This window comes from Podarcis filfolensis (assembly GCF_964270895.1).
Source record: "Podarcis filfolensis genome assembly, chromosome: 9".
In the NCBI taxonomy this organism is placed as follows: Eukaryota; Metazoa; Chordata; class Lepidosauria; order Squamata; family Lacertidae; genus Podarcis; species Podarcis filfolensis.
Genome location: NC_139610.1, coordinates 77,606,031 through 77,617,222, shown reverse-complemented (window position 1 = coordinate 77,617,222; position 11,192 = coordinate 77,606,031).

The window sequence follows — 11,192 nt, the reverse complement described above, 5'->3', positions numbered from 1 at the left end:
TGTGTGGTGTACAATGATAAATAGTAACCAGTGAGCCAGCCCATTCTCCAAAGATGCCGGCACCTGCTTTGTACGCAAGGGTCCGCCAGTGTTCATCTAGACGTTCCCACCATCGCTAATGGGGATTACTTGGGGAGGGGAAAAGACCTAGGCAGGCAAACGGTCAGCCGCAGGGAGGCGGGAGAGGGCCAAGGGGGAGAAAGGTCTGGTTTAGCCCGGACCAGCCTAGCCTGGGGCGCCTCTGCTGAGGCTACTCCGGTCAGGCTCCCCTCCCGCAGCCCGAAAGCGAACAGGACGGGGACGCTGCCCTTCGCGGCCGCGCGCGCAGCTCCGGACCCCTCGACGCCCGCTTGGTGCCAGCAGCCCGTCGGGGAAGAGGGGCTCCGGCGCCCCTGACCGGGAACGGCAAAAGACGGAGCCCGTCCGGCAGCAGCGGGAGGCGGCACGGGGGCAGCCCAGCGTCCTCCCCGGGACTCCCGTTTTGCAGGGAGCGGGGGTCTCCCGGCAGTTCCTTCGGGGCTCCGGTGACGCCTTGGCGGGGGCGGCGCGGGGTTCCCCAACCAGAAGCGGGGCAGGCGAGGCTTTCGAGGAATCCCGGCCGAGGGAGCGGGTGAGTCACAGCCGCCGCTCCGGCAGGAAACCCTCACCAAGGCGGAGTCTCCAGGTTCTCGGCTGCGGAGCTGCCGGCTGCAAAGGAACGGGAGGGGGGCTCCTCAGGATTTATGATTTAAGCACCCCGAAGTCTGCCTTGGCCAACACGCGCCCTGCACCTTGACCTTCCGCTCCCCTCGGCTCGTTCCGAGTGTCCTGAAGGACTGCCTCGCTTCCCGCATTGCAGAGCGTTGGACTAGATGACCCCTGGGACCCCTTCCAACTTAGCCATCCTTAGTCTCTCTTAACTTCCGGAGTACGCCCTTTCAGGATTCAGTCCCCTTCTGCAAACGGGAGCAGCAGCGTCCGGCTTCCTGGCTTAGGACCACGATGGGCCTCTGACCGCGAGCAAACGGCGGGCAGAGAATGTCTGCCACGTATTGGTTGATTTGATCGTTTTAAAAAAATAAAATGGCAGCAGTTTTTCTATGTGCCTGGCAAATGTAAGATCGAGAACTGCTGTGAAATTTCGAACACAACAGGCAAGAGCTCTGCGCAAACACTGCAAAATTCGCTCGGTGCTCCGAAAAGACCATCCGAAGCGCGCGCGCCTTTAAAAAAATGTCAGTGCAATTGGGCCCCGTGAGGAAGTCAGTCTGCCACGGAGGATATTCCTGGAGGTGGCCTAAGGGCACTCTGGGCGGGGGGGGGTCCTCAATAAATGGACTGCTCCATAGGAAAACGGGGGGGGGAGCCTTCCCTGTCTCTCCCTCCAGTCCCAGAAGACTCTGTGCTTCCTAAGCCACAAGCGGGACCTCGAATGGCTCCCAGGGCGGTCTCGGGCAGGAGGAGGCAGGAGGAAAGGAACCTCTCCCTGGTGAGCTGCTGCCAGTCTAAGTAGGCAGTACTGGGCTGGATGGGCAAATGGCCAGACTGGATATATTGGGAAACACTGGCCTGCGAGTGCTCCAGTTGGAGAACAGCCTTTACCAAAGGTGTCATGGGCTTTGAAGACACTCGAACTCAGGACAAAAGGGAGAAATGTGCTAAGAGGAAGGCACGCTTGGCAAATCCACACCGTGATCAACTCCCACCCGGAAACCAATGTCCCCACTGTGGAAGGACGTGTGGGTCCAGAATTGGCCTCCACAGTCACTTACGGACTCACTGCTAAGACCATGTTCATGGAAGACAATCTTACTGGGCTAGGAGGGATCGCCAGAGAAGAAGAAAAGATAGGGAGAAGATGGCATATTCCATGCATGTCTTTAATTACCCGGTGGTAATTAATTGAATGATAATAGGCTAAATATTTTGGAAAATTGTTTGTTTGTTATGAACTTGGACACCTCTTAAGATATAACAAAATTCCAGAAATTATTTTAATCTTGTTAACTATTTTAACCCAGAAATTCCTGGTTTCAGGGGATGCCCGGAATATGCGACTCAGACTTGTGCCTCCTCCTGAGCCACATCTTCATCACGTATCTGTCACACAGACACTTCTCATGCATGGGAATTAGGTGGGTGACCTGTCCTGGAGGTGGGTGGGGGTGTGTGTGGAAGAGGTTTGTAGCTTGGGGGTCTCCTGGATTCCAACTTGTCACGGCAGTCCCCATCCTTGGGGTGCTTATGCCCAACTTATTTGCCAGCTGCAGTCATTTCTGGATTGGAATTGCCTGGCCTCAGTTGTCCATGTGCTGGTGGCGTGCCGGCTGGACCACTGCAAAGCCCTCTATGTGGGGCTGCCCTTGAAGGCAGGCCAGAGGCTACAGCTGGTGCCGAATGCAGCGGCTAGGTTGGTAAGAGGGGCAGCCTGTTCCTTCATTAATAAGTAAGAGTATGAGACTAGCAAAGCCCTAAATGACTTGGGATCCAAGTGCCTTAAAGGGCATGTTCTCTAGCACAAAACATCCCAGGCCCTCCCAGGCAGGTGAGGCCTTGTGGGTGCTGCTGCCTCTGCACTCTGCCCCATTGGCATTGACCAGGGACAGGGCCTTCTTGGTGGTGGCTCCCCATTTGTGGATTGCCCTCTCTGGAAGGGTGTCTGCCTCCCTCATTATTTACTTTGGTGGAGTTCTGGAAGCATTCCTGTTGGCCCAGGTATCCAGCGGCTGAATCATTCCTGGCAGCCTCGTGACTTATCTGTGAGGGTATAGAAATTGTTTCAAAATACTCTCAATGTTTGTGGATGTTTTATTTTATTTTTAATTATGTTGCTTTAGCATGCAATTAATTGGCAGTTGTAGCAATGAGCTCACCTATGTTTATATTCACTTGCTTTGATAAAAGGAATTGACTTGTTTCTTTGCTGTTATCTGGGCTCTGAACCCAGAAAGGGGAATTACCTGTAAGACTTGGGTATTTGCCACCTATGCCCTCATCTGCTCAAGTGAAATGATGGAAAGTCCTAGCCAAAGTGATGTCTGCTGCTTTGTGTATAAAGAATGTCTGGATGTTTTCTTGGGCCTTCTCTTGGCCATGTTGTCCATCCTGTGCCTGCAAAGGCTGGGAGACCTGACAGGCTGAGTGGCTGTAAGTCTACACCGTTCTCTTAATAAAGCACTAGAGCTGATCCCTCTGGCATTTGTTACATCCTTCTTTGCTATCCCTGCACCCACCGCTCCCATGATGAGTCACAGTTTAAACTGTGTCCTGTGTGAAGAAGTTCTGCACTCTGGCAGCTGGCAAATGCACACACCTCTCTTCCTAGCATGGGCCCGTCTGGCTCAGTCTTGTCTGCTCTACGCTAAGTCAGACCAAAAGCCCATCTGGATTCGTCTTTGCTGTCACAGATGCCAGCCAGCGATCCCAAGGAGAAGCTCACCAGGGGGACAGGATGAGTCCTTTCAGTGGCTCTCTAGGGTTTCAGACCTCCAGATCTTCACCAGCTCTACTTTGAGTTTCCGGAGGTTGAATCTGAGATGTTTAGCATGCAAATATTGGGGGAACATCGTTTTTGTGCAATAACTATTTACCTCCCCAGAGTCTCCCTAATTGTACGGCTCCCCTCAGTCTTGCCATTTGAACTCATTCGTTCTTCCATAACTCCATGAACTCCAAAGCGAACTTCATCCTATTGGAATGTCAGTAATACTTCTACATGTGCCTTGATTATCTTCAATAAATCTATGTATGAAAGCTTTGTGGAGTTTTGTTGAGTACTAGAGAAGTCTCCAGACAGAACAGTAAGAAGGAATGAATGCTGAGCCCTCTTTCTCTCTAACAAGAGTGTGCATCTTCTCTGTGCATGAGGACAGCAGCTGTTTGCATGTGAAAGCAGCCCTGTCTTCTTCCTGCAAAGGAACTGTTTGGTCTCCTAGAGCAAATTTGCAAATGCGTGCAATCACTTCTACAGTCTGCAAACAAAGTTCTCAAAGTCTCAGCCTGCAAGCATGCTAGCCCTGGGATTTTTCCCTACCCTCTGAATTGAAGAAAAGTGCAAATCTCTAACTCTGCAGAGGTCTGCAACTCTGCAACTCTTCTTTACCCAGTTGATTAGCCTCTCTAAACCTTCTCCCCTGCAATTCCATTGAAGTGCTAATTCTCCATTGCAAGCCCACGAACCTTCTCAAACAGCTAAACTGAAAGATTTCAGGAATACAACCCTAGAAAAAAAGGCTGCACCTCAAATCCAAGGTCTCCGGCTAAAGCAGGGGTGAAAGGCAAACTCTTAAGGGAGGCATTCCTATCTTTCTGCCACAGCTAAGAGCAGGGGTCAGCAACCTGTCTCAGCCGTGGGCCAATCCACCCTCCCTCAGACCACGTGGTGGGCCAGACTATATTTGGGGGCAAAAAATGAATTCCTATGCCCCACAAATAACCCAGAGATGCATTTTAAATAAAAGGACACATTTTACTCATGTGAAAACACGCTGGTTCCCGGCCCGTCCGTGGGCCGGATTGAGAAGGTGATTGGGCCGCATCCGGCCCACAGGCCTTAGGTTGCCTACCCCTGGCTAAGAGAATCAAGGACTTTGGGCAGCAGCGCCACCTTGTGGCTCAAAACTACTATTGCGGCTTTGTATTCTAAATTCACAAAGCCTCTCCTCCTTACAGAGAGGAGGAGTTGTGAGCAGGAGCCCTTTCCCCGCATTGGCAGGGGGTGTTCCAGCCCCTCCCCAGCTGGCCTGGCTGCCACACCACGCCCCCAGGTAGCCAACCAATCAGGTGGAGGCTTGGGGGCGGGGTTTAGCCGCTCAAATGCAGCCGTGGCAGTACTTTCATTCTGCTGCTGGTTTTCATCGGATCACCCACCCACCCTCCCTCCCTTTAGTTCATTGCTTGGTTCTTGGCATAGCTATGGACCTGTGGTTGGTTGCCTTGGTTGTCCAAGGGGCCTGGTAGGAATTTTTATCCAACTGGCAAGTTGGCACCGGCCACTTGGTTTTTCACCTAGGTAAAGGTAAAGGGACCCCTGACAATTAGGTCCAGCTGTGGCCGACTCTGGGGTTGCGGCGCTCATCTCGCTTTATTGGCTGAGGGAGCTGGCGTTTGTCCGCAGACAGCTTCCGGCTCATGTGGCCGGCATGACTAAGCCGCTTTTGGCGAACCAGAGCAGCGCACGGAAACGCTGTTTACCTTCCAGCCAAAGCGGTACCTATTCATCTACTTGCACTTTGACGTGCTTTCAAACTGCTAGGTTGGCAGGAGCAGGGTCTGAGCAATGGGAGCTCATCCCGTTGCAGGGATTTGAACCGCCGACCTTCTGATCGGCAATCCCTAGGCTCTGTGGTTTAATCCACAGCACCACCCGCGTCCCTAAGTCCCTAAGAGGTAGCTTTTTCGCCTACCTTGTAGGAAATCGTATTGGCGGTTAGGTATTGGAATATGTTTGTGTATTGGAGGGCAGGGTGTGGCCATCACCTACCCCTCCACTTTATGGGTATTCCGGTAAAGGAATCCGGCAGTCGTGGATCCTGTCCGATGCCCTGCTAGTGGCTAGGGCCATGGCACGACCCCCGGGGACATCAGGGGGAGCTTTCAGTTGTATTTGCATCAGCAGGCCCCTCCCACTGGTGGTTAACCCTTGTTAGACTCACCCCTCCCTGAGGGGGTGGAGTCACGCTCTGTTGTTTTATCCAATGCCTAAGCCAATACCCCTCACATGCTGTAATCAATAAAGTTGTGGCCTTTTGTAGCCCATTAACCTAATATATTGTGTCCATGTGTCTTTCTTATCCCCAAGCGGGTGGCAGGTCCTTGAATCACAAAGGCTTCTGCAGCAGCCAACTCACCCAATGTGACAATGCTACCTAGTGTTGAAACATGGTACTGCAGCCTTCCAATTTTGTTGTTGTTGTTGTTGTTTAGTCGTTTAGTCGTGTCCGACTCTTCGTGACCCCATGGACCAGAGCACGCCAGGCACCTCTGTCCTCCACTACCTCCCGCAGTTTGGTCAGACTCATGTTTGTGGCTTCGAGAACACTATCCAACCATCTCATCCTCTGTCGCCCCCTTCTCCTTGTGCCCTCCATCTTTCCCAGCATCAGTGTCTTCTCCAGGGAGTCTTCTCTTCTCATGAGGTGGCCAAAGTACTGGAGCCTCAGCTTCACGATCTGTCCTTCCAGTGAGCACTCAGGGCTGATTTCATTAAGAATGGATGCGTTTGATCTTCTTGCAGTCCATGGGACTCTCAAGAGTCTTCTCCAGCACCATAATTCAAAAGCATCAATTCTTCGGCGATCAGCCTTCTTTATGGTCCAGCTCTCACTTCCATACATCACTACTGGGAAAACCATGGCTTTAATTATACGGACCTTTGTTGGCAAGGTGATGTCTCTACTTCTCAAGATGCTGTCTAGGCCTGTCATTGCCCTTCTCCCAAGAAGCAGGCGTCTTTTAATTTCGTGGCTGCTGTCACCATCTGCAGTGATCATGGAGCCCAAGAAAGTAAAATCTCTCACTGCCTCCATTTCTTCCCCTTCTATTTGCCAGGAGGTGATGGGACCAGTGGCCATGATCTTCGTTTTTTTGATGTTGAGCCTCAGACCATATTTTGCGCTCTCCTCTTTCACCCTCATTAAAAGGTTCTTTAATTCCTCCTCACTTTCTGCCATCAAGGTTGTGTCATCTGCATATCTGAGGTTGTTGATATTTCTTCCAGCAATCCTAATTCCAGCTTGGGATTCATCCAGCCCAGCCTTTCGCATGATGTATTCTGCGTATAAATTAAATAAGCAGGGAGACAAAATACAGCCTTGTCGTACGCCTTTCCCAATTTTGAACCAATCAGTTGTTCCATATCCAGTTCTAACTGTAGCTTCTTGTCCCACATAGAGATTTCTCAGGAGACAGATGAGGTGATCAGGCACTCCCATTTCTTTAAGAACTTGCCATAGTTTGCTGTGGTCGACACAGTCAAAGGCTTTTGCATAGTCAATGAAGCAGAAGTAGATGTCTTTCTGGAACTCTCTAGCTTTCTCCATAATCCAGCGCATGTTTGCAATTTGGTCTCTGGTTCCTCTGCCTCTTCTAAATCCAGCTTGCACTTCTGGGAGTTCTCGGTCCACATACTGCTTGAGCCTTCCTTGGAGAATTTTAAGCATAACCTTGCTAGCGTGTGAAATGAGTGCAATTGTGCGGTAGTTGGAGCATTCTTTGGCACTGCCCTTCTTTGGGATTGGGATGTAGACTGATCTTCTCCAATCTTCTGGCCACTGCTGAGTTTTCCAAATTTGCTGGCATATTGAGTGTAGCACCTTAACAGCATCATCTTTTAAAATTTCAAATAGTTCAGCTGGAATACCATCACTTCCACTGGCCTTGTTATTTGCAGTGCTTTCTAAGGCCCATTTGACTTCACTTTCCAGGATGTCTGGCTCAAGGTCAGCAACCACACTACCTGGGGTGTACGAGACATCCATATATTTCTGGTATAATTCCTCTGTGTATTCTTGCCACCTCTTCTTGATGTCTTCTGCTTCTGTTAGGTCCTTACCACTTTTGTCTTTTATTATGGCAATCTTTGTACGAAATGTTCCTTTCATATCTCCAATTTTCTTGAACAGATCTCTGGTTCTTCCTATTCTGTTGTTTTCCTCTATTTGTTTGCATTGCTCGTTTAAGAAGGCCTTCTTGTCTCTCCTTGCTATTCTTTGGAAATCTGCATTCAATTTCCTGTATCTTTCACTATCTCCCTCGCATTTTGCTTGCCTTCTCTCCTCCGCTATTTGTAAGGCCTCGTTGGACAGCCACTTTGCTTTCTTGCATTTCCTTTTCATTGGGATGGTTTTCGTTGCTGCCTCCTGTACAATGTTACGAGCCTCCATCCATAGTTCTTCAGGCACTCTGTCCACCAAATCTAAATCCTTAAACCTGTTCGTCACTTCCACTGTGTACTCATAAGGGATTTGACTTAGATTGTATCTTACCGGCCCAGTGGTTTTTCCTACTTTCTTCAGTTTAAGCTTGAATTTTGCTATAAGAAGCTGATGATCTGAGCCACAGTCAGCTCCAGGTCTTGTTTTTGCTGACTGTATAGAGCTTCTCCATCTTTGGCTGCAGAGAATATAATCAATCTGATTTCGATACTGCCCATCTGGTGATGTCCATGTGTAGAGTCGTCTTTTGTGTTGTTGGAAAAGCATGTTTGTGATGACCAGCTTGTTCTCTTGACAGAACTCTATTAGCCTTTGCCCTGCTTCGTTTTGATCTCCAAGGCCAAACTTGCCAGTTGTTCCTTTTATCTCTTGATTCCCTACTTTAGCATTCCAATCCCCTATAATGAGAAGAACATCCTTCTTTGGTGTCACTTCTATAAGGTCTTGTAAGTCTTCATAGAATTGGTCTATTTCAGTTTCTTCAGCACCAGTGGTTGGTGCATAAACTTGGATTACTGTGATGTTAAAAGGTCTGCCTTGGATTCGTATCGAGATCATTCTATCATTTTTGAGATTGCATCCCAGTACAGCTTTCGCCACTCTTTTGTTGACTATGAGGGCCACTCCATTTCTTTTACGGGTTTCTTGCCCACAGTAGTAGATGTGATGGTCATCCGAACTGAATTCGCCCATTCCCGTCCATTTTAGTTCACTGATGCCCAGGATGTCAATATTTATTCTTGCCATCTCATTTTTGACCACCTCCAACTTACCCAGGTTCATGGTTCTTACATTCCAGGTTCCTATGCAATATTTTTCTTTACAGCATTGGACTTTCCTTTCGCTTCCAGGCATATCCGCAACTGAGCGTCCTTTCGGCTTTGGCCCAGCCACTTCATCAGCTCTGGATCTACTTGTACTTGCCCTCCGCTCTTCCCCAGTAGCATGTTGGACGCCTTCCGACCTGAGGGGCTCATCTTCCAGCGTCATAACTTTTATATGCCTGTTGTCTTTGTCCATGGAGTTTTCTTGGCAAGGATACTGGAGTGGCTTGCCGGTTCCTCCTCCAGGTGGATCACGTTTGGTCAAAACTCTCCACTATGACCTGTTCATCTTGTGTGCCCTGCTCGGCGTAGTTCATAGCTTCTCTGAGTTCTTCAAGCCCCTTCGCCACGGCAAGGCAGTGATCCATGAAGGGGGCCTTCCAATTTAGGTACAGTCTATTTGAACTCTTGAGAGTCCCATGGACTGCAAGAAGATCCAACCTCTCCATTCTGAAGGAAATCAGCCCTGAGTGCTCACTGGAAGGACAGATCCTGAAGCTGAGGCTCCAAGACTTTGGCCACCTCATGAGAAGAGAAGACTCCCTGGAAAAGACCCTGATGTTGGGAAAGATGGAAGGCACAAGGAGAAGGGGACAACGGAAGACGAGATGGTGGGACAGTGTTCTCGAAGCTACAAACATGCGGGAGGCAGTGGAAGACAGGAGGGCCTGGCGTGCTCTGGTCCAGGGGGTCACCAAGAGGCGGACACAACTAAACGACTCAACAACAACAATATTTGAACCAATTCATAAAGGAAATGGGAGACCATTCTGAAAACGTAACTGAACAGGGGATGAGACAGGAAGTAGCTTCTGATACAACTAAGGGTGACAATCTTTAGGTCAAAACAGACTTGGGATTGGGAAGCCGACCCCCAAGATGAGAAGCAGCTCAGGCCGGAACAGCTCCCTCTCTGTCTCTCTGGGTCGGCAGATGGGCGGCGGCGGGGGCGGGGCGGGTGGAGGACTAATTTCACCCTGTTGTTGACGCTAAGGAAGTGACAATCAGATCTGGGGCAGCTGAGAGAGAGAGAGAGCGATCTGTGGGCGGGGGAGCCAGTGATGAGTCGTGACTCAAGCATCCTCGACAGATCGTTATCTGTTACACATCAAATTCTGCATGCGACATCAGAGCAACTTGGAAAGAGCAGAATGAGAAAGTGGCGACCCAAGAACGAAATATTTACTTGGCTGGCTGCTTGGAGAGCAATCACCAAAAATTAGGAAAGTGCAGAAATTTTGATGTTTTATGACCTTTGACAGATTAGGAGACGAGACTTGAGTGCAAACTCAAATACACAGCGAAGCACCCAGAAAATCTTGGGCAAGAGGCATTTACTGAGCCAGATGAATAACATAACATAACATTTGTTGTTGTTGTTTAGTCGTTTAGTGGTATCCGCCTCTTCGTGAGTTTGGTCAAACTCATGCTGGTAGCTTTGAGAACACTGTCCCACCATCTCGTCCTCTGTCGTCCCCTTCTCCTTATGCCCTCCATCTTTCCCAACATCAGGGTCTTTTCCAAGGAGTCTTCTCTTCTCATGAGGTGGCCAAAGTCTTGGAGCCTCAGCTCCAAGTTTGATCTTCTTGCAGTCCATGGGACTCTCCAGAGTCTCCTCCAGCACCAGAATTCAAAAGCATCCATTCTTCGGCGATCAGCCTTCTTTATGGTCCAGCTCTCACTTCCATACATCACTACTGGGAAAACCATGGCTTTAACTAGACGGACCTTTGTTGGCAAGGTGATGTCTCTGCTTTTTAAGATGCTGTCTGGGTTTGTCATTGCTTTTCTCCCAAGAAGCAGGCATAACATAATAAAATGTTGGCAGTGCGGGGACAGAGGCCGAGGGTGTCGTTCTAGTCCTGTGTGCAAGAAGGAAACCCTTCGATTCTGTCATTGCGCAGTTTAGCCACTAGGCGGCGAATGGCAAGCGGCTCTTCCTCCGCGTTCCCGTGGCACCTGCGGGCGCGAGTGGGCACCACCCGGTGCAGCCCCAGCCGAGAGGGCGCTTCCGCAAAGGGAATTCTCCTCCCCGCTGAGCTTCCTCTTCTGGCAGGAGGCAAAGCCCAGCGGGGCCAGAGAGAGCCGGGGAGCCCCCTTTGGCTCAGAGGAACTCCCAGCGCGGGGAGGGAGGGTGCCCGGCCCGCCTGATGGCTCGTTTGGGGCATTTCCAGCCCACCTTTACCCCCAAGGAGCTCAAGGTGGCTCTGCGTGGCTCCCCCCCTCCTGTACCCCCACAACAACCCTGAGAGGTAGAGAAGACAGCAGCTGGCCCAAGGTCCCCCAGGGAGCTCAGGCCACACACAGCAGCAGCATTGCGGGGGGGGGCTGCAATCTGGCCCCTGCTGTGTCAGGCATGTTTGGGGGGCAGCTGCCCCTCCCTCCTCACTAAAACTTCCCCTCCCAGCTGTTTTCTTTGACTAAAACAGCCTCCCAATCCCTATAGGTTGCTCCC